The 22,309-nt window shown below is 43.3% G+C and overlaps 1 protein-coding gene across 2 annotated transcripts in view; it reads right to left on the reverse strand.

The window, feature by feature from the left end:
* The window catches only part of TJP2 (tight junction protein 2), a 131,299-nt gene that overhangs the window by 98,786 nt on the left and 10,204 nt on the right, over positions 1–22,309 (reverse strand). The window contains exon 2 of one of the 2 annotated variants that reach the window (XM_040356867.1): positions 11,998–12,118. The exons of the other annotated variant lie outside the window; for it this stretch is intronic. The gene's annotated coding sequence lies outside the window, so the exon portion shown is untranslated. The remainder of the gene's footprint in view (positions 1–11,997; positions 12,119–22,309) is intronic. 2 annotated transcript variants of the gene reach the window in all.

The raw sequence follows: 22,309 nt of genomic DNA on the forward strand, positions 1-22,309 counted from the left end.
GCCTAGCGGACATCGCGGCCGCCAGGCACGCGCATCGGCATCTCAGTGGCCAGGAGGAGCGGAGGCCGTATAAAGACGTAGAGAAGTAGAGCCACCCTGCGGCCGTACAAAGTCGTACGGCCGTCGGGAAGTGGTTAAATAACAAAAATGTTATGCTTACCTGCTCTGTGGTTTTGCACAGAGAAGCCTGGATCCTCCTTTTCTCAGGTCCCTTGTCGGCGTTCCTGGCCCCTCCCTCCTGCCAGGTGCCCCCACAGCAAGCAGCTTGCTGTGGGGGCACACAAGCTGTAGCTCTGTGTGTCCATTCACACTTAGAACTGTGGCTCAGCCCCACCCCCTCCATCCCCCGCTGGCTGTGTTTGACAGCAGCGGGTAAAAAACCTTGTGCCTTTACAACCACTTTAAGATGCAATATATTACATTTTTGTTCTTAGGTATAGTTATGCTTTAAAGTGGTTGTAAAATCAGAAGCTTTTTTATGTTAATACATTCTATACATTAAGTTAAAAAAAATTCTGTGTGCAGCAGCCCCCCTCATCCCCCCTAATACTTACCTGAGCCCATCTCAATCCATCAACGTTTCACTAGAGCCCCGGCTGTCCAGGACTCTTCCTCCTGATTGGCTGAGACACATTGGCATTGGCTCCCACTGCTGTCAATCAGTCAGTGAGCCAATGAGGAGAGAGAGGGGATGGGGCCCGAACCACGGCTCAATGTCTGAATGGGCACAAAGAGCGGCGGCTCGGCTTGGATCCCCCCAAAGGAAACTGCTTGCTGTGGGGGCACTCTGCAGGAGGGAGGGTCTACGAGTGCCAGCGAGGGACCCGAGAAGAGGAGGATCTGGGCTGCATTGTGCAAAACCACTGCAACAGAGCAGGTAAGAATAACATGTTTGTTATTTTTAAATAAAAAAAACTGACACTTTAGTATCACTATAATTGTTACAACTATCTACTGATTGCTAGATTTAGCTACCTGGAAACATTACTAGTGAGGCTTGGTAGTGTTGGCCCACTCACACCCCAACCATGGCTCAAGGAACCATTATCTCATCTCTGCATTGTGCTGAATTATAGCTGAACTAAATTCTTTTAATTAAAATTGACTATTTGTAATCCTTATACTACTAGCATTGGTAATTAGGAAGGTACATTTTTTAGTTTTAAACGTTTTTTTTTTTTTTTATCTCTTTAGTTACTTCCTGGTTTCTGGCCTAGGCCAAAATGATGTCGTATGTTTCAGGAGACTTCAAGGGCATTTATTTTCCATCTAGACTGAAGGGAGGTGGAGGGACTTTCTCGGCTTAGTGAACCAGGGCTGCTGATAAGGGAGTAGCATCTTCCCTCCTGTACGGGGCCCAAGCCCCAAAAGTTCAAAAGGAGTGCCCAGAGCAGCAGGAGTGGGCGCAGTTACTAGAACCAATCCCCCTGTTGCCCTCCCTGTGTTTACAAATGCTTCAGTTTATGAATGAACAGGGAGCCTCTGTATAGAGAGCTTTCTGTCCATTCACTCTGCAGCTAGCGCTGCAGAGAAAGGATTGAGGAATCCGTGTCCTCAATCTTTTTTCTCTGTCTCAAAAGTGAGACATTGGGTCTCCTGATATTTCACCAACCTCCACAGGACGATTCAAAAAATGTAAAAAAAATTAAAATATGAAAATTGTAAAAAAAACAAAAACAAAAAACAACAACATAAAGGCTCATTCTCACAGGTATTCTGGCTTCATCAATAAAAGATTTGTTCATGCGGCTGGAGTCGCCTGTTAGGCTTGGTTCACTGTTCCTGTCAGCTAGGCTGTATGGGGCCATGTGATTTCTAACACCTGAGCTAGGGGCAGATGAATTCCCAGAAGTAACTGTTACATAAATAATTTTCCATTACTCAAGATGGCTACGGCTAAAAATGCTAGGAGGTTTTCAATGCGATATCTCAACAATATTTAGCAGAGACACTGATGAGTCTGCTTTAAATATTAGAAGTGATTTAAAGCGTAGGTCCACATAAAAATGGAACCTCCGCTTTTCGTAACCCCCCCCCCCTCCGGTGTCACATTTGGCACCTTTCGGGGGAGGGTGATGCAGATACCTATCTAATATAGGTATTTGCACCTACTTCGGGGGCATAGACCCCCGCAGGGGTTACGCCACCTCCCCCTCCCGCTGACTTCTGGGAAACGCACAGGTCCCAGAAGACAGCAGGGACCAGTGAGGACACGCAGTGTGACTCACGCATGCATAGTAGGGAACCGGGAAGTAAAGCCACAACATTTCACTTCCTGATTCCCTCACCAAGGATGGCGGCGGGGGCAGCCGAGAGCCGAGTGATTGATCGGCTTTCTCTAAAGCCTCAGCTGCACTGGACAGTGAATGAATAGGAAGTGCTCTGTGCTGAGTGGCTTCCTGTTCATTCACAAACTGAAGCCTAGTACACACAGTTTGCTATGCTTCAGTTATAAATGAACATAGTAAGTGTGTTCCCTGTGTTCATTTTGAATTGGAGGGGGCAGGTAAATTATATATTTACTAGCCGCTCCCCCCGCTCTCACTTCTGAAACATCCTCTACAGCAACTGGGGGAAAGGTGCAACACGGAGGGAGGCCTAGGGAGTAGGGGGAATCCGCAAGTAGTGATTAGGCACACCTGGCACACCCCCTGCGCATGCCTATGCTGTAGTGCCAGTTTGCTTTGGCACAGTAGTCCTCTTTCCCCGTAATCTTTTACCCTTGTGCTCTAAAAATGTAACAGTAACACTTTTAGAACGTGTACCTTGTGCCGCTAACACGTGAAGCTTATATATACATAGTCTTGAGAAATCCCTTTATGTATTCAGGACAGTCAACGGAGGCTATTAGTTTGCCATCCTTCATAGCCCGGTTCAGTTTTAATCTTCCCCAATCTCTAGCTGATTATTTAGATGTCCTTTACAAAGCGCTTTACTGAGAGTACATTCCACTGAAGCCTATGTGCATTTCAAATATTCTGTTTTTAAGAGTCCCACCAGACCGGATTGAGTATGTGAAGTGATTGCAGACTGAGATAGAAATTAGCTCTTTATAGGAAAAGCCTTGCTTTGCAATGGATAAAGCACTTCTGGATTAGTTTTGTAAATGTATTGCCTGTGGCTGCTTAACATTAATTGAGCTATAATAGAAAAAAAAGATATCTGAAGGGATTGCCATACATTTATGGGAGTACATTTATAGGATTAAGTGCTGGCGATTACCATTCCATTCAAGGACTTTTCTCTTTTTGTTCATTTAAGCAGCATTGGCCATTTTATAACCTCTTATATGAAATACTGTACACTGTAATAGTTCTGTATATTTAGCTGTGCCCCAATTCAAGTTCTGCCGCCCTTAGATAACCCATGCCCCGACTTGGCTGGAAACAGAACAATTGTGTAGTAGATCATATTTGTCATACTGATCGTCCACCTTTGCTAAACAAACCACATTACTTAAAGCGGGGGTTCACCCAAAAAAAAAAATGTTTAACATTACATTCAGCCGAGTTGTCAGAATGACATTAGGCTGTTTTTTTTTATTTCATTGCCGTACATACCGTATTTTCACCGCCGCTTCCGGGTATGTAATCTGCAGGACTGGGCGTTCCTAATTGATTGACATCCTTTCCCTGCTCGATCAGTGCTGTACGCTATAGCCTGCAATGCTGATCAGTGTATTCTGATAGTGGGGAAGTCTCCTTACTGGAATAATACAATAGTTCCGTGGGGAGGATTCCCCATCCACATCAAGTGTGTGGATGGGGGAATCTATGGCCAGTGGCTTTAAGAAAGCTTCAAACAGCTTCCTGAAGGACCAAGCTCCATTCGAAACCAGCACTATAGTAACATTTGCCACAGAGCTTTTTAAATGATGTCTAGTTTCAGGAACCACAAGATGTGTTCGAATCACAAAAGACTCTTATGCCCTGTACACACGATCGGTTCATCCGATGAAAACGGTCTGATGGATTTTTTCATCAGATATCCGATGAAGCTGACTTTCATCAGTCTTCCCTAACCACCATTGGTTAAAAAACACAACGACATGAAGAGAAAAATGAAGTTCAATGCTTCCGAGCATGTGTCGACTTGATTCTGAGCATGCATGGATTTTTAACCGATGGACGTACCCACAGACGATCGTTTTTTTCTATCTGTTAGTTAACCATCAGATAATTTTAAAACAAGTTCCTAGTTTTTTAACCGATGGATAAATAACCGATGGGGCCCACACACGATCGGTTAGTCTGATGAAAACGATCTTGTGTACGGGGCATTAGGCCACCAACCCTAATTTTAACATTACAGCTGGATGGGGCTGCACACATGCCATGGCAGTTTTATCTCTGCTTGCAGAGTTTGACAGGCTGCGCTGCCCCCTCTGCCACGCTCACCAATTAAGGTTAATGGGAGCATGCTAAAACCTTGAGCCAAATGCTTGACTCATGGTTGCAGTGCGGTATTTTACTACAAAATTTCCCTTGGAATTAAAAAGAAAAAAAAAAGCCTACTTTCAGGCAGTGACAAGCGATCGCTTTTTAAGAGGATGGTGGGAATTGCCGCCAGTAGGCATGAGTTGAACACCCCCTGTTTGGTTCGTAACAGAACCTGCGAACACACCAAATGTTCGTGCGAACTTTAGAACCCCGTTAAAGTCTATGGGACTCGAACATTTGAAATCTAAGGTGCTAATTTTAAAGGCTAATATGCAAGTTATTGTCCTAAAAAGTGTTTGGGGACCCGGGTCCTGTCCCAGGGGACATGTATCAATGCAAAAAACTGACATTTTTTCGGGAGCAGTGAATTTAATAATGCTTAAAGTGAAACAATACCTGGGGGGGTGTAAAGTAAGCATGTGAAATAGCGCATGTTTCTCGTACTTAAAAACTGTCACTGCACATAGTGTCATTTCTGAAAGAAAAAAAGACATTTAAAACTGACTTGCGGCTATAATGAATTGTCGGCTCTGGCAATTCAGAGAGAATTCATTAATACAAAAAAAAAGCGTGGGGGTCTCCCCAAATTCTATTACCAGGCCCTTCAGGTCTGGTGGGGAACCCCGCCGTCAATTTAAAAAAAAAATGACGTGGGGTCCCCCCCAAATATCCATTCCAGACCCTTCAGGTCTGGTGTGGATTTTAAGGGGAACTACACCCCAATTTTTTTTTTAAATGGCGTGGAGTTTACCAAAAATCCACACCAGAACCCTTATCCGAGCACGTAACCTGGCCGGCCGCAGAAAAGAGGGGGGGGGGGGGGACACACACACACCACGGAAAAAAGTCCTTTATTAATAGAAATAAAATTAAAAAATCCAGCGGTGGTAATCCACTCTCAGTCCGGCTCCCCGCTCCAACGTTGTCGGTATCCAGCGACGGGTGATCTCCTCTCCGGTCCAGAGATGAGAAGATCGTCCGGGATCCAGAGCGCAGCATTGCCGGCCACCTGTCTCCACCGGAGACAGCCCGGCGAATGACGCTGCTGAAGCTGTGACATTTCTTATATTGGTGAGGCGGGCCACCCATCATGTGACCCCGTCCCCCTCTGACGCACCCTCTTCTACATCACTGGGGAAGCCCAGGCTTCCCCCTTGCGTCAGAGGGAGCGGGGTCACGTGACTGGTGGCCCCGCTTCACCAATATAAGAAATGTCACAGCTTCAGCAGCGTCATTCGCCGGGCTGTCTCCGGTTGAGAGAGGCGGCCGGCGATTTTTTTTTTTTTAATGAATGAATTCTCTCTAAATTGCCAGGAGCCGACAATTCATTATAGCCGCAAGTCAGTTTTAAATGTCTTTTTTTCTTTCAGAAATGACACTTTGTGCAGTGACAGTTCTAAGTACGGGAAAAATTTGATATTTCACATGCTTACTTTACACTGCCCCCCAGGTACGAAATTTAAAGGAATATTTCACTTTTTTTGTTTCACTCTAAGCATTATTAAATTCACTGCTCCCGAAAAAACTGTAGTTTTTAAAACTTTTTTTGCATTGATACATGTCCCCTGGGGCACGACCCAGGTCCCCAGACACTTTTTAGGACAATAACTTGCATATTAGCCTTTAAAATTAGCACTTTAGATTTCTCCCATAGACTTTAACAGGGTGTTCTGCGGCTTTTCGAATTTGCCGCGAACACCCCTAATTGTTCGTTGTTCGCCGAACAGGCAATGTTCGAGTCGAACATGAGTTTGACTCGAACTCGAAGCTCATCCCTAGCCGCCAGTGTGAAAGAGCCCTTACACTGGGGATCTACACCAGTTCCAGAACTGGACAGCTACTAAAGCCTTGTGTACACAGGCCGGAATAGAAACCGGCCGACATTCGGCCCATGTGTCTGTCGAAGGCTCATAACTAAAAAAGGTCTGCTGACCGGCTCCCCATCAGCAATGGCAGAGAGCGCTGACCAGAGTGTTCTGGCCCCCTGTCAGAACACAATGGAACACCAGTGGAGAATGCTGAACTAACATCGGATTGTTAGTACAGCGGCTCTGACCTGAGCTGTCATTTTTTGTTCTTTTCCGTTCAACCCACCGGGTTGAACAAAACAAAATGGAGGTGGTGTGTACTAGGCTTAAGCGCTGATCGGGAGCTGGTTGGCTGTTGGTCAGCATGCTTGTCCAACAGCCGACTTCTGTCAGACCGGCTGCCATACACATGGCGCGAATGTTGCCCGGTTTGTATTGAACCGCGGATATTGCACAGCATTTGGCCCGTGTGTACTAGGCTTTAAGCTTGGATAGCTTTTGATCAATGCAAAGGTGCTGTTAACAACAAACAATAGCTCACTACTAAAACCATCTTCCACTAACCTGATCTAGAATCTTATCACAAATTCTCAGGCAAGCCTGTGTAATGTCATTAAGTGTTCATGTGTTTCCAAGCATCAGCAAACAACATTTTGTACCAATGTTATCTTGGCACTACAGTTAAGATTCATGCAAACAGATTCTCATTAACCATGTGCAACACAGCGTAACTTCAAAAGGGGAGAATAAACTCTCCTAAATTGAAAGGTGAACATTGCCTTTGGGGATCACTACTCTGATATGTTGTATAAAAATTGCACTTGTGTAACACTACTCTCTGATGACTATTGCCTAGATTCAGGTACATTGCCGCAACTCTGCGGCGGCGTAGCTTAAGACATTTAAGCTACGCCGCCATAAGTTAGCGAGGCAAGTACATGATTCACAATGTACTTGCCTGCTATGTTACGGCGGCGTAGCCTAAAGCGGGCGGGCGTAAGGGCGCCGAATTCAAATGTGTGTAAGGGGGGCGTGTTTTATGTTAATAAGGCTTGACCTTACGGTTTTGACGTTTTGTTTTACTGCGCATGCGCCGGGCGCCTACATTTCCCAGTGTGCATTGCGGCTAAGTACGCCGCACGGGCCTATTGATTTTGACGTGGACGTAAACGACGTAAATCCCGATTCACGAACGACTTCCGCAAACGACGTAAAAATTTTGAATTTCGAAGCGGGAACGGCAGCCATACTTAACATTACTATTTCATGTAGGGCTAAGCTCTAACTTTAGGCGGCCTATCTCTAACGTAAACGGCGTAAAAGTACTGCGTCGGCCGGGCGTACGTTTGTGAATCGGCGTATCTACTCATTTACATATTCTACGCCGACCGCAATGGAAGCGCCACCTAGCGGCCATCCGAAATATTGCAATCTAAGATAAGATAAGATAAGCGTATCTTTGTTTGAGCATACACTTAAACATAAGTCGGCGTAGATTCTGAGTTAGGTCGGCTTATCTACTGATAAGCCGGCCTAACTCTTACTGAATCTACCTATATATATTTGTGATAAATGTCAGGTATTTTGCTAATTAAGATAGATAGATAGATAGATAGATAGATAGATAGATAGATAGATAGATAGATAGATAGATAGATAGATAGATAGATAGATAGACAGATAGACAAACAGATAGATAGATAGATAGATAGATAGATAGATAGATAGATAGATAGATAGATAGATAGATAGATAGATAGATAGATAGATAGATAGATAGATAGATAGAAGGGAAACATTTCTGTAAGTTTTTTTTTAATTATCACCTTATCACCTGTTTTCCTAATTACAACCTATAACCTCTTTATTATTTTCACAAATAATTACTTTTTTTAATGGAAAAATATAAATCTATAGTTTTCTGAGCTATATATTCTTTATAATGGATGTGAGGTTAAATGGGTATACGGGTATGAAGGGTTAAATCATTTGAAATGTATCTATTTCCGGTTAGCTCAGGCTATGTACCAGACTGTTGATACTATTTAAATTGTATGTATCTGTTTGGCCTGTTGTTGGTGTAAAACTGTTGCCACTCCAAATGAATGTAACAATGTAACGGGATCATTTGTTTGATTGAAGAAAAAGTTTGTGCTGCAACAGCTGTGTGAAGTTGGCACCCCATGTTTGTAGAACCTCAATAAAAATATACCATAGTACAAACATGGGGTGCCAACTTCACACAGCTTGCTGCAACCTTCTTCAATTTCATATGTGGATTCAGGAATTTCCACACTAATCTCTTTTTTGGGCATTGCAATTTATACAGGTGTGCTTTCTACCTTTTCTTCTTAAGCCCTGTACACACAACCGGGATTCCCGGGGGGAAACCGTGAGCCTGATCGGTAACTTTCCCCCTGTACACATGGGGATAACTGCGGTGAGAGCTTTGACCATGAATCCCGGCCGTGTGTATGCTCCACCGCCGTGTTTCCCATAGGGATACTGCCGGGAAAAAGACCGCCGGGAATCGCAGCAGGAAAAAAGAGAACATGTTCAAATTTTTCCTACCAGAATTTCCGGTGCCATGGAGCATACACACAGCCAGTTTTCCCAGCCAAAAGCTGTCATGGCAGTTTTTCTGGGCGTGTGTACGAGGTATTATAGATATATTTACTGTACCTTTACATGCACATGAACTGTAATGGCATCCCAGTCTTAGTCCATAGGGTTCAACATTGAGTTGGCACACCCTTTACAGCTATAACAGCTTCAACTCTTCTGGGAAGGCTGTCCACAAGGTTTAGGAGTGTCTATGGGAATGTTTGACCATTCTTCCAGAATCGCATTTGGTTCGCAGTCTTCGCTCTAATTCATCCCAAAGGTTTTCTATCAGGATGAGGTCAGGACTCTGTGCAGGCCAGTCAAGTTCTTCCACCCCAAACTCGCTTATCCATGTCTTTATGGACCTTGCTACCCAGGGTGTCAGAAAGCCAGGCAGTGGGGAGCTGCTCTTTGCTAAATTTGAGATATGAGTGATAGCATACTGTACAAGGTAGGAGGGGGTGGGGGAACTCAAACGTAAACTTTAGTTTAATGGGGATGTTGGCTGTAACATTACAAAAGCTTTTAGCAACGTCCAGCAGGATTTTAGCAATTATACTAATGAAAAATGTTAACTTACTGAAATTACACTATATTTTGCCTTTAAAAGTGGTAGCTGCTGGCAGGCACATAAAGGCTTGAACTTGTCATGAGCCTGGCATTCTGCAGGTCCTACTAGCAGTGGGCAGATAAGGTGGGAAAGGTCACATTGACTTGAACAAGTACAGGGAAGCATGTTTTCCATAATGTCTATTCAACCCAGTTTATATTGTTCAGTAAGTGGAATGTGTGCCCTAGACCATATTCACCCCCAGATTAGGTCCTAAATTAACACATTTGTTGAATAATTTGGTTTGGCAAATGATAGTTTAAGATTAGCAAACAGACAAAATTTCAAAAGTATTTAAATTTTTACTGTATATAATAAAAAAGTATTTATGATCGTAGTCCCTTGAACCGAGACAAACACAGAACCACATAAAGCTGCCACAAGACTCACCATGAAACACAGACCTGAGGTGTGCCTTGGTCAGCTGGTCAGTATGCCGAAAAAGGGGACATACACAAGATAAGTAATGGATGATTGTAGAAGAAGGATGTGCAAGGAAAGGGGGATGGGAGGAGAAGGGGAACGGGTGGGAGGAGAAGGGGATCGGGTGGGAGGAGAAGTGGAACGGGTGGGAGGGTATCACGCACCACAACCGACAGGGAAGCAGGGGAGTGGGCTGAATATACTGTATACCCTCTGGGCTCCTCCCATAAATTCAGGCCACCATACTGGCCTTCTTATTTATGCAGATTTTGTAGCGGCATGGGAGTCTCTAAAACCATTTAAAAGCTCATTCACATGGGACATCCTTATACTTTAAAAAAAAAAAAAGCGAATTTCTGTGCCTGGGACTGAAGTCACAGGTTTTGTGTACAGTACAGCCCAATGCTGTATCCTGGCCTAGGCCAACAAGGCCCAGGCCTAGGACAGCACTTTGCAGGAGGGCAGCATGGAAAGGGTCTCTGTCGGCTTGTACTACACTGTTAGGCCCCCGTACACACGACCAAACATGTATGCTGAAACTGGTCCGCGGACCAGTTTCAGCATACATGTTTGGTCGTGTGTAGGCGCGAGCGGGCCGAATTCCAGCAAACATTTGCCCGCCGGGCCTTTTCCCAGCGGGCAAATATTCGTGGACGTGTTTTAAAACCGTCCGCTGGAATCCTGCCCGCTCGGACATGTACGGTCGTCAGTACAGACCTACCGTACATGTCCAGGCGCCCGCCGTCCCTCGCATGCGTCGAATGACTTTGACGCATGCGTGGAAGCCTTTAAATGGCAGGCCCGCCCACGTCTCCGCCTCATCCCCGCGTCATCGTCGTGGCGACGACGCGGACACGCCCCGCGTATTGTTTACGCGCGGAATTCTGTACGATGGTGTGTACAACCATCGTACAGAAGCCCTCTGGCAGGCATGTACGGTGAAAACGGTCCGACGGACCGCTTTCATCGTACATGTTTGGTCGTGAGTACCCGGCCTTAGTGTAACGCAAGCTGCTTCTAATTTTGACTGTCCTATCATCCTTGACCACAAACCTTCCTCACTGCGCTTCATGTTTTCTACTGCACCATTGGCATGGTTATATCTTCTTAGTCCTCTCCATAAAATTATCAGAAATTTGTGCTTAAAGTAGAACTATAGGCAACACTTTTTTGTTTTCATTTTGGATAGAGTAAGGGAGGGTTATAGCCCCTGTCAGTTTATAGTTTAACATCTCTGTCCCATTGCAGAGATTTTCCTTCACTTCCTGCCCCATAGCCAAACAGGAAATGAGAGGAAATCTATGCAAATTAAGGGAATCCATTCCCCCCCTCCCAGGCCCAATGACTAGTGTTCCCACTCGAAAAATTCAGGAAACAGAAAGGGGTGTGTCATATTTAAATTAGGGGTTGCACGAGTTTAGTCAGGCCTAGGGCAGCACAAAACCTAAATACACTACTGGTACAGCCCCTATACAAATCAATGACAAGCTGCGGCTGTACACTGCTAAATGCACATCCAATTGTATTTATATGCATACAGAGATGAATAAATGGCCCTGGCCAAAAACTCTCCGTGTCCAGGGGCACACATCCATCCCTGAACGCATGCAAGCGCTTGGATGTTTGCTTACCAGCATACAGTCGCATCCTGATAATTATTTTTACAGGACAATGTGCACAACACCTGTGACCCCTAAGCACAGACATTTGCTCCATTTTTACAGTGTATTGAGCTTTGCACCCACGTGACTTAGCCCCACATGACTGAGCCCCACGTGACTGAGCTCCACGTGACTGAGCCCCACGTGACTGGACACAATAATTGGTAAACCTTACAGTTGTCTCATTTATTCAAAAAATAGGGCTGTATTTGGTGGGTCAGGAACTAAAAAAAAAAAGTGTCACATGTATGAAGCAAATCCATGGCCCTTGTATTCTGTCTGCTATAAATCAGAGGAAATTTTCACTTTGAGCAGCTTATTCTAATCTACACCAAACACACTACATTCTTATTTGCTGACAGGGGAGACTATTGCATTGTGGTGCCTATATTGTCATTTATTAATTTAACTGAAAAGAAGTAATGCAGTGAAAAGGTAGATATGGCTCATACCTGGTGAAGCAATCTGCTACGAGATGTCTTGTGTTTTGGCCCAGTCACGTGCTTTGGCGGAGCCTTCCAGCGTGGGTCTCTGTACCACTCACATGCGCTGGGTAATACTGTGGTCCTTTGCCTAAAATAAATGTACACATGAGATGTGAATAAAGTGAAGAAAGTGATGGGTAAGGAGTCATACCCTAATTTTATTTTCCCATGGTTGAATAACAGTGAAAATAAATTGTATTCAAATTAATTATAGTCTCTCTCTGTCTTTCCAGAAACCAAATGTATATAAAGAAGGGATTAAATGTTTTTTTTAAATGACATAATAAAAATAAAGATATATCTCAGAATCAGTGTAACACATGCTGGAACTGCTAATATTAGTATTATGCAGGGCTTTTTTTCAGGGGGAACTTGGGGGAACTCAGTTCCACCACCTCTGGCTCAGACCCTTTGGTGTCCGCTCACCACAATCACTTGTAAACACAGAAGTCGGGTTTCTGTGTTTACAAGTGACAGCTCTGCACTCTGTATGTAACCCCCTGAACTCTGCACTCTGTATGTAATGCAATCCAGGTATTTAATGCTCCTTTAAGACCCTTCTACTGTTTGTGAAATCTGAACGGAACGTATTTGAGTTCCTGCACCTATTTTCTGAGAAAAAAAGCTCTGGTATTATGCAACAAAATGCGAACAATAAGTCGTACGATTATCTGATCGTGTGAAAGAGGTATAAGGCGCCTTTGACAAGGACGGATGTTTTACCGCAGTTAAAAGCATGTAAATGTTCTGTGAAATTCAAGGCTCCAGGCACTGCGATTAACTGCATTTGTACATTGTGATTACGTGCGGTTACATGCGGCCGCGTTTAGCTGCGGTAGTCATTCCCATACCAACCCTTTTTGTTTTTTTGATTATGATGTGCTTCCTGTTTTTTTTTCTATTGCTGCTATCTGCAGTTGACACAAAAGACTGCGATTGCCTGCGGTTATGCGCATATATAGCTGCGCTAAATCGCTCCTGGACGTATTCTTTTTTTTGAATAATTCTTTATTTTTTATTTTCTGTATATTTCTTAACATCACTTACATATACGTTCGACTTCCGTCGAAGACAGTGTACATCACATTTATAGATACAAACAAGACAAGTACAAGGAGAGAAAAAAAAAAGACAAATAAATCAATATCCCTTCCTTCTCCTCTCGCCCCCCCCCCCCCCCCATAAAAATTATTCCCTATTAGGGTGTTCCTTCTTTTATTATTCTTATGTGCTTACTGTGTTTTCTATATTTATTTAGTGTTTTATTGTGTATGTGTTTCCTTTTTCCTAGTGTATATCCTGGACGTATTCAATAAAAAATTTTCTATTCGCACCAAATCGCATATTACTAAATCGCAGCTAAACATTGTGTGTGAATGGGGCTATAGGAAAGCATTGTGTGCTTTTAGCTGCGGTAGAAAACTAGAAAATCCGCAGCTAAAAGCACCATTCTATCTGTCCGTGTGAAAGGGGCCGTATGCCGCGTACACACGACCGTTTTTCATGACGAGTAAAATGCCATTTTTTTTATTAATCATTAAAAACGACCGCGTGTAGGCTCCAGAGCATTTTTCTCTATGTGAAAAATGGCCATTAAAAATTTAGAACATGCTCTATTTTTTCTCGTCGTGAAAAACGGTTGTATGTAGGCTTTAATGACGGGAAAAAAAACGTGCATGCTCAGAAGCAGGTTATGAGAAGGGAAATTTGCATAATCAGCCTAAAGGGTGTCGCCAATCGAATAGAACTTCCCCTTTATAGTGCCGTCGTACGTGTTGTACGTCACCGCGCTTTGCTCAAGCATTTTTTTTTCATGATCTTGTGTATGCAAGGCGAAATCACGTCGAGAAAAACATTGTTTTTTCCATGACATTAAAAATGGACGTATGTACGCGGCATTAGGCTGGCCATACATTACAGGTGTACACTTTTCTGGTTCTATTTCCTTTAGATTTACCTTCAACTATGAAGCATAAGGACCTGCACCTGTTTACGTTTTACCTCATAATATATGGTTTTGTTAAATCTAAAGGGAAATTGTACAAGAAAGTTGTAAAATGTATGACCAGCTTAACCGGTTAACGCCCGCCGCATGTACATATACGTCCACAGAATGGCACGTACAGGCATATGGGCGTACATGTACGTCCCCGCCTTTCCGCGGGGTCGGGGGATCAGGACCCCCCCCCGGTACATGCGGCGGTCGGATTCCCACGGGGAGCGATCCGGGACGAGGGCGCGGCTATTCGTTTCTAGCCGCCCCCTCGCGATCGCTCCCCGGAGCTGAAGAACTGGGAGAGCCGTGTGTAAACACAGCTTCCCCGTGCTTCACTTTGGCGGCTGCATCGATCGTGTGATCCTTTTTATAGGGATGACGTCAGACCTACAGCCACACCCCCCTACAGTTATAAACACACACTAGGTGAACCCTAACTCCTACAGCGCCCCCTGTGGTTAACTCCCAAACTGCAACTGTCATTTTCACAATAAACAATGCAATTTAAATGCATTTTTTGCTGTGAAAATGACAATGGTCCCAAAAATGTGTCAAAATTGTCCGAAGTGTCCGCCATAATGTCGCAGTCACGAAAAAAATCGCTGATCGCCGCCATTAGTAGTAAAACATTTTTTTTTTATAAAAATGCAATAAAACCAATCGATAAACGCTTATTAAGATTTTTTTTACCAAAAATAGGTAGAAGAATACGTATCGGCCTAAACTGAGGGGAAAAAAAATGTTATATATGTTTTTGGGGGATATTTATTATAGCAAAAAGTAAAAAATATTGAATTTTTTTCAAAATTGTCGCTCTATTTTTTTTTATAGCGCAAAAAATAAAAACCGCAGAGGTGATCAAATACCACCAAAAGAAAGCTCTATTTGTGGGGAAAAAAGGACGCCAATTTTGTTTGGGAGCCACGTCGCATGACCGCGCAATTGTCTGTTAAAGCGACGCAGTGCCGAATCGCAAAACCTGGCCTGGGCATTTAGCTGCAAAATGGTCCGGGGCTTAAGTGGTTAAAAAATGGCACCTCTGCATTGTTTTTAATGGCTTTAATTTGACCGTACATGCAGCACTCATATGTTAGAAAATCCACCATTACATTTCAGGCTATTACGGTAAAATCAGACTAATATCTTACGAATATGTAATCATTATAATGCACATGAGTCAGGGAGGGGGGGGGGGAGCATTTTAATCCAGCACAAATAACGACTAACAGAAGTGAGACAATATTTATTCCCGACAAACTAGAACACTTATGTACACAATTAGACAAACATAGCTACATACATGAGAAATGTTGACGGTGAGGTGTGTGCAATGTCCAATGATGAAAACAGAGGGATCAGGGAACAAAGTCAAAGGGCCAGTTGTTTCTTGCCTTACCCTGAATACTGCCACAGATTTGCATGTCTTCCTTCTGGAAGCAGTTCCCTCTTATTCAGGGGGGTGATGCCAATGGCAGCCTCTAGAATAGTAAAATATTTCTTGTACCTCATGCTGCCTCTGTCACTCCACCTCTGGATCAAGTTGTGACTGAGGGAAGCGCTGCGCCTGCGACTTTTGATCTCACATCTGTAAGCAGCTGCTGTGATCTAGTTAAACCACGCATGATGGCTATAACACAAACTAATCGTAATGGCGTGTTTTAAAAACATAGCAGGGACGGAAAAAAAAAGGGGGATGCATAGCGCAGACGAGGTTTTCTGTAACGTCACTCTTATATAATTCCAGTGATCTTGAAATAAAGCCGTAATGAAAATTCTCTGCAGTTACAATCATGTTGTAAGCTTTCGCCGGAAACGGACTAGAACTCCAAGTCACTAATCCCCAGATAAATCTTTTAGGTCAGCAATCTACCAAGTGTTACGGGTCCACAATAAGAGACTGCCGCAGCAGTTTAAGTGGACTTTCACTGATAGGGTCGAGGTCATGCGATTATTATCATTGGCCCCAATACCAAGACCTCAATCCAATGGAATCTGCTTCTCAGTGAGGATCTTTTCATATTCCCTTTGCTGTATTTATCCCAGTTTATTGAATTTATCGTAGTCGAATTTTAATCCATCTTTAGAAGCACACCATATGACAGCAAAAGTGGCACCATATTGAACTGAAAAAAACAAACAAATGAACTTATGACTGAGCTTGGCTCAGTGATACGTCTAACCACAGTTAGCTGGCCAGAACATTTTCAAACAGTTGAAGGCCGAAACTGCGTTGCCTTGCCTGAAATAGCACCCCAAATTACTAGCAGGAAATGTACCTGTACTGGAAGCGTGTTGTGGTGACAAGACATAGCACATGCCACCTGTTGTGGTGGAAAAGAAGAAAGGTAGCTTACAGCTATAGTTTATTCCCTTTTAGGATATAGGTTTTACATAAATTAATCAAAGGGTATCATTGTAAGCTCCCCTGGCAGTGGTAAACAGTTTGTCTCAACCCCTTAACTGCTGCATCTACAGGACAGCTTGTTTTGTTGAAAATCAACAGACTGAGGCCTGGGGGACAGATGTGGCCTTTTGCTTGCTTTTTTCCAGTCCTTTTCATCCACTGTTACCAACAATGGGGCATAATTCCCCACTGATGCCAATGAAGGGTCACAATTCCTCCCAATGACACTCAACAATGGGGCACAATTCGTTCCCATGCCACCAATGATGGGGGATTGTTTATTCCCACAGACATTGGGACCTTTTCTTCTCCCAATGCCCACAGTCCGGCCCCCTCTTAACCACTTCCTGACCGCCGCATGTACATATACGTCGGCAGAATGGCACGTACAGGCACATTGGCGTACCTATACGTCCCTGCCTAGACGTGGGTCGGGGGTCCGATCGGGACCCCCCCCGCTACACGCGGCGGTCGGGTTCCCTCGGGGAGCGATCCGGGACGACGGCGCGGCTATTTGTTTATAGCCGCTCCGTCACGATCGCTCCCCGGAGCTGAAGAACGGGGAGAGCCGTATGTAAACACGGCTTCCCCGTGCTTCACTATGGCGCTGCATCGATCGAGTGATCCCCTTTATAGGGGAGACTCGATCGATGACGTCATTCCTACAGCCACACCCCCCTACAGTTGTAAACACACACTAAGTGTACACTAAATCCTACAGCGCCACCTGTGGTTAACTCCCAAACTGCAACTGTCATTTTCACAATAAAGAATGCAATTTAAATGCATTTTTTGCTGTGAAAATGACAATGGTCCCAAAAATGTGTCAAAATTGTCCGAAGTGTCCGCCATAATGTCGCAGTCACGAAAAAAATCGCTGATCGCCGCCATTAGCAGTAAAAAAATTTTTTTTTATAAAAATGCAATAAAACTATCCCCTATTTTGTAAACACTATAAATTTTGCGCAAACCAATCGATAAACGCTTATTGCGATTTTTTTTACCAAAAATAGGTAGAAGAATACGTATCGGCCTAAACTGAGGAAATTTTTTTTTTTATATATGTTTTTGGGGGATATTTATTATAGCAAAAAGTAAAAAATATTGCATTTTTTTCAAAATTGTCGCTCTATTTTTGTTTATAGCGCAAAAAATAAAAACTGCCGAGGTGATCAAATACCACCAAAAGAAAGCTCTATTTGTGGGGAAAAAAGGACGCCAATTTTGTTTGGGAGCCACGTCGCACGACCGCGCAATTGTCTGTTAAAGCGAAGCAGTCCCGAACTGTAAAAACACCTTGGGTCTTTAGGCAGCATATTGGTCCGGGGCTTAAGTGGTTAAAGGGTTTGTAAAGGATTTTTTTTTTTTTATCTTAATAGCTTCCTTTACCTTAATGCAGTGCTGTTTTCATGTCCTCATTGTTCGTTTTTGCTCTCAAGTTGCTGTAATTCTTCTCTGATCTCCACACTTCCTGGTTGTCTGTTTCCTGATAACCACAGTGCTGGGAGCTTTCTCTCTGTGGTCACTAATCAAGGAGGTGTAATTACTGTTTGTCTTAAACTCCACAGCACCTCTTCTTTGTATCAGTTTCGTTTTCCAAACCATCACTGCTCTGTGGCTCTGTACGCTCTGTACAGCAGAGAGGCAGGAAACAACATGCAAAAACAAAACTAGAAACTACAGGTACATTATATGATTGATTTTTATCTATTTTTAATAGTTTTTAAAAGGAATCAGTTAACTATTATGTCTCTATACCCTGTAAACAGTCATTTCAGCATAAACATTTTTTTTATTTACAACTCCTTTAAGTCTGAAGGAAACACTCACTACATTACCATAGATAACACACTATAACACTGCAGCGCCCCCTACTGCATAGATAGGTATAATGCATACAGTATTGTCAGTTTATAAGCAACTATGCTGTTGCTCTTCCAAAAACTGGACCTTTGTTAAGAAAGTTTGGAGACCCCTGGCATAGATAACCAGGTAAAAATAAAAGAAAAAATTGGTAAGCTTAGCTGCAGTATAATAAATATATGCCACTAATACAGTTTTTACTCTTTCTCATCTCCCTAAAGAGTTAGGCCCGGATTCTCAGAGGACTTACGATGGCGTAGCGCCATGTACGCCGTCGTAAGTCCGAATCCGAGCCGTCGTATCTATGCGCCTGATTCTTAGAATCAGTTACGCATAGATTTCTTTTACATCCGACTGGCGTAAGTCTCTTACGCCGTCGGAGCCTAACTGCATTTTTACGCTGGCCGCTAGGGGCGTGTAAGCTGATTTACGCATCGAAATATGTAAATTAGCTAGATACGTGAATTCCCAAACGTACGCGCGGCCGACGCAGTAAAGATACGCCGTTTACGTTAGGCTTTCCCCGGCGTAATGTTGCCCCTGCTATATGAGGCATAACTGCGGCGTACCAATGTTAAGTATGGTCGTCGCTCCCGCGTCGAAATTTGAAAATTTTACGTCGTTTGCGTAAGTCGTCCGTGAATGGGGCTGGACGTCATTTACGCACACGTCGAAACCAATACGTCCTTGCGGCGTACTTTGACGCAAAGCACACTGGGATATTCCACGGACGGCGCATGCGCCGTAAGTGCAAAACGTCAATCACGTCGGGTCACAGCACATTACCATAAAACACGCCCCCCCGTTCAACATTTGAATTAGGCGGCCTTACGCCGGCCGAATTACGCTACGCCGCCGCAACTTACGCAGCAAGTGCTTTGAGAATACAGCACTTGCCCGTCTAAGTTGCGGAGGCGTAACGTAAATCGGATACGTTACGCCGGTGCAAGGATACGCCATTCATACGAGAATCTGGCCCTTCGTCTTTAAACAAGTAACTGGTATGTGCCTGTTTTTGCTGGTTTAGATAGATACACTGTATTACCAAAAGTATTGGGACACCTGTCTTTACACAAATTCCAACCTTAGTCTGTAGGGTTCAATATTGAGTTGGCCCACCCTTTGCAGCTTTAACAGCTTTAACTCTTCTGGAAAAGCTGTCCACAAGGCGTAGAAGTGTGTCTATGGGAAAGTTTGACCATTCTTCCAGAAGTGCATTTGTGAGCTCAGGCACTAATGTTGGATGAGAAGGCCTGGCTCGCAGTCTCCACTCTAATTCATCCCAAAGGTGTTCTATCGGGTTGAGGTTGAGTGCTTTGTGAACTGGTGTGCAATCATGTTGGAACAGGAAGGGGTTTTCCCTAAAATGTTTCCACAAAGTTGGGAGCATGCAATTGTCCAAAATGTCTTGGTATGCAGACGCCTTAAGGGGCCAAGCACAATCTCTGCAAAATGACCCCACACCATAATCCCCCCCTCCACCAAATTATTTGGACCAGTGCACAAAGCAAGGTCAATAAAGACATGGATTAGCAAGTTTGGGGTGGAGGCACTTAACTTGCCTGCACAGAGTTCTGACCTCAACCCGATAGAACACCTTTGGGATGAGTTAGAGCAGAGACTGTGAGCTAGGCCTTCCTAACCAACATCAGCGCCTGACCTCACAAATGCACTTCTGGAAGAATGGTCAAACATTCCCATTGACACCCTCCTAAACCTTGTGGACAGCCTTCCCAGAAGAGTTGAAGCTGTAATAGCCGCAAAGGGTGGGCCAACTCAATACTGAACCCTACGGACTTAGATTGGGATGTCATTAAAGTTTATGTGCATGTAAAGGCAGGAGTCCCAATACTTTTAATACTATAGTGTATATTTAATTTCACATCCTAATAGTTTTTCTATAATGTTCTACTGTAGAACTTCGATAGTAAGTAAAATAACCAATTTGGTTAAACCTCGAATTCTACAGGGTGGGCCATTTATATGGATACACCTTAATAACAAAAGTTGGATTCAAAATGGCCGACTTCAAAATGGCCGCCATGGTCACCACCCATCTTGAAAAGTTTCCCCCCTCACATATACTAATGTGCCACAAACAAGAAGTTAATATCACCAACCATTCCCATTTTATTAAGGTGTATCCATATAAATGGCCCACCCTGTATAACCAGCACTATATAAATGAAATGTGACTAGTGACTCGGGGGCCGGGGCAAGTGTCAATTTTTTTACCCTTGGTTATCGTAAATCCTAATCTGGGTAACTTCAACTGGCATGCATTTTCATTCACCAGTTTGGAATTATCTTTGTGTTTGCCAAACTGTAAATGAAAAAAATCCCCAAACTGTCCTTCTACTGTACAAACTCACTTATTTTGTTGTCATTGTAAAAAAAGTATTGTCAATGGTTTGCCTAGCTGATCCTGTTATGTCACGAAAAACAATAGACCCTTTGTTGTCTCTCATGATGCCAAATATCTACATGCGCCTGGTGGCCAGAGACCATGTGATTAGCTGCCTAGTTTTGGGTTATCTGAGGGAACTCAGTCAGAAGATTTCATGACTAGAATGAGTTCCCTTTGATACCTGGTAATGCTGATATGGACACTACTGATTCATAGGAAGTGTAAATTTCAATTCTAGGTTCACGTTATTGCAGAATAAACTCTTGTTCTGTGAATAGATATGCTGTCATTTGACATTCTATGTCGCATGTTACAGCTGATAACAGACGGGAAGTCATTAAATGAATTATATTCCCTATACACAGGGTCTGCCAGAGACGAATGTCAATGTACAGGTAATAATACTTTTATCAGGAGCTCATTGTATGAAATTCTGACATGCAAAGAAAGGTTTGAGGCCTCAATTTTTCAAAAAACGACATCTGAAACAGGGCAATGTGCTGAAACAGAATCCCTCTGATAAACTATTTCTATTAAAAGTAGGTTTGAATTATCCTGTCATAAGCATGATGGTTCCTTTTAAATACTATTAAAGTACAAAAGGAGAGATTGCATAGCATATTCCATAATGCAGACAGATAAAATGTGCCTCTCGAAGGCGGTTTAAACTGAATTTACTACCTATAGCACTTTCAGGCCTGGTTCACACCAATGCGGTTTTTGTGCTTTTTGCAGAAACGCACTGCAGTTGACTTAACATGGTTTCCTATGGGACATGTACACATCCATGCTTTTTTCAGCCCCTGTGTTTTTAGAAAGATCAGGGACTTTTTTTTATGCAAAACGGTGTGTTTTTGGTTCAATAGATTTAAACTGGGAAGCTGCAATACAGCATGTAGTGCGTTTTTGCAGCGTTTTTATAGCGTCTTACATTTTTTAAATCTGCCCAATAACTTGTTGGCAAAAAAAATGTAAAATGCATCAAAAAACATGCGACAAACGTGTCAAAAAAGCGTGTCAGAACTGCACAGGTGTGAACCAGACCTAAGGATAACTAAACCCAAGAACTGAAAGGTAATATATTGCAGCTTACAGTCCTTCGATATGGTGGCTGTCTTTGTTTGTTTATTTTTTTTTCAAGCTACGAACATTTTCAGCAAATACAGAATATACCTGTTGATCTTGCCAGACATGCCACGTCGGTGTCACTTCCCTGTGAACTGCACAGAGAAATATCTTCCTTCCTAACTATCTTCTGTAAACTACAGATTGTCCTGTCCCCCATTTATTAGAGATTAGGAAATACAGACATGTTTGTACTCTATATCAGGGGAGCAGCCTAGGGTGACAACACTGGCTCCCTTTCCAGATACAATGAAGGGATGATGTAGTCACCCAGGGACAGGAAGTGTGTTATTGCAGGATTATGCTGTTTGAATAAATGAAAGCAGCTACCACACCAAAGACTAGTAAGCTGCAATATATTCAATTTTTGGTTTTGGGTTCAGGTACAAGTCCCTAAGTGTCCCTTAATCTATCCTATAGTTTGTAGACGCGATAACTTTTGCGCAAACCAATCAATATACACCTACCGTGATTTCTTTTTACA

The sequence above is a fragment of the Rana temporaria genome, chromosome 1, assembly GCF_905171775.1.
Source record: "Rana temporaria chromosome 1, aRanTem1.1, whole genome shotgun sequence".
NCBI classification, from domain to species: Eukaryota; Metazoa; Chordata; class Amphibia; order Anura; family Ranidae; genus Rana; species Rana temporaria.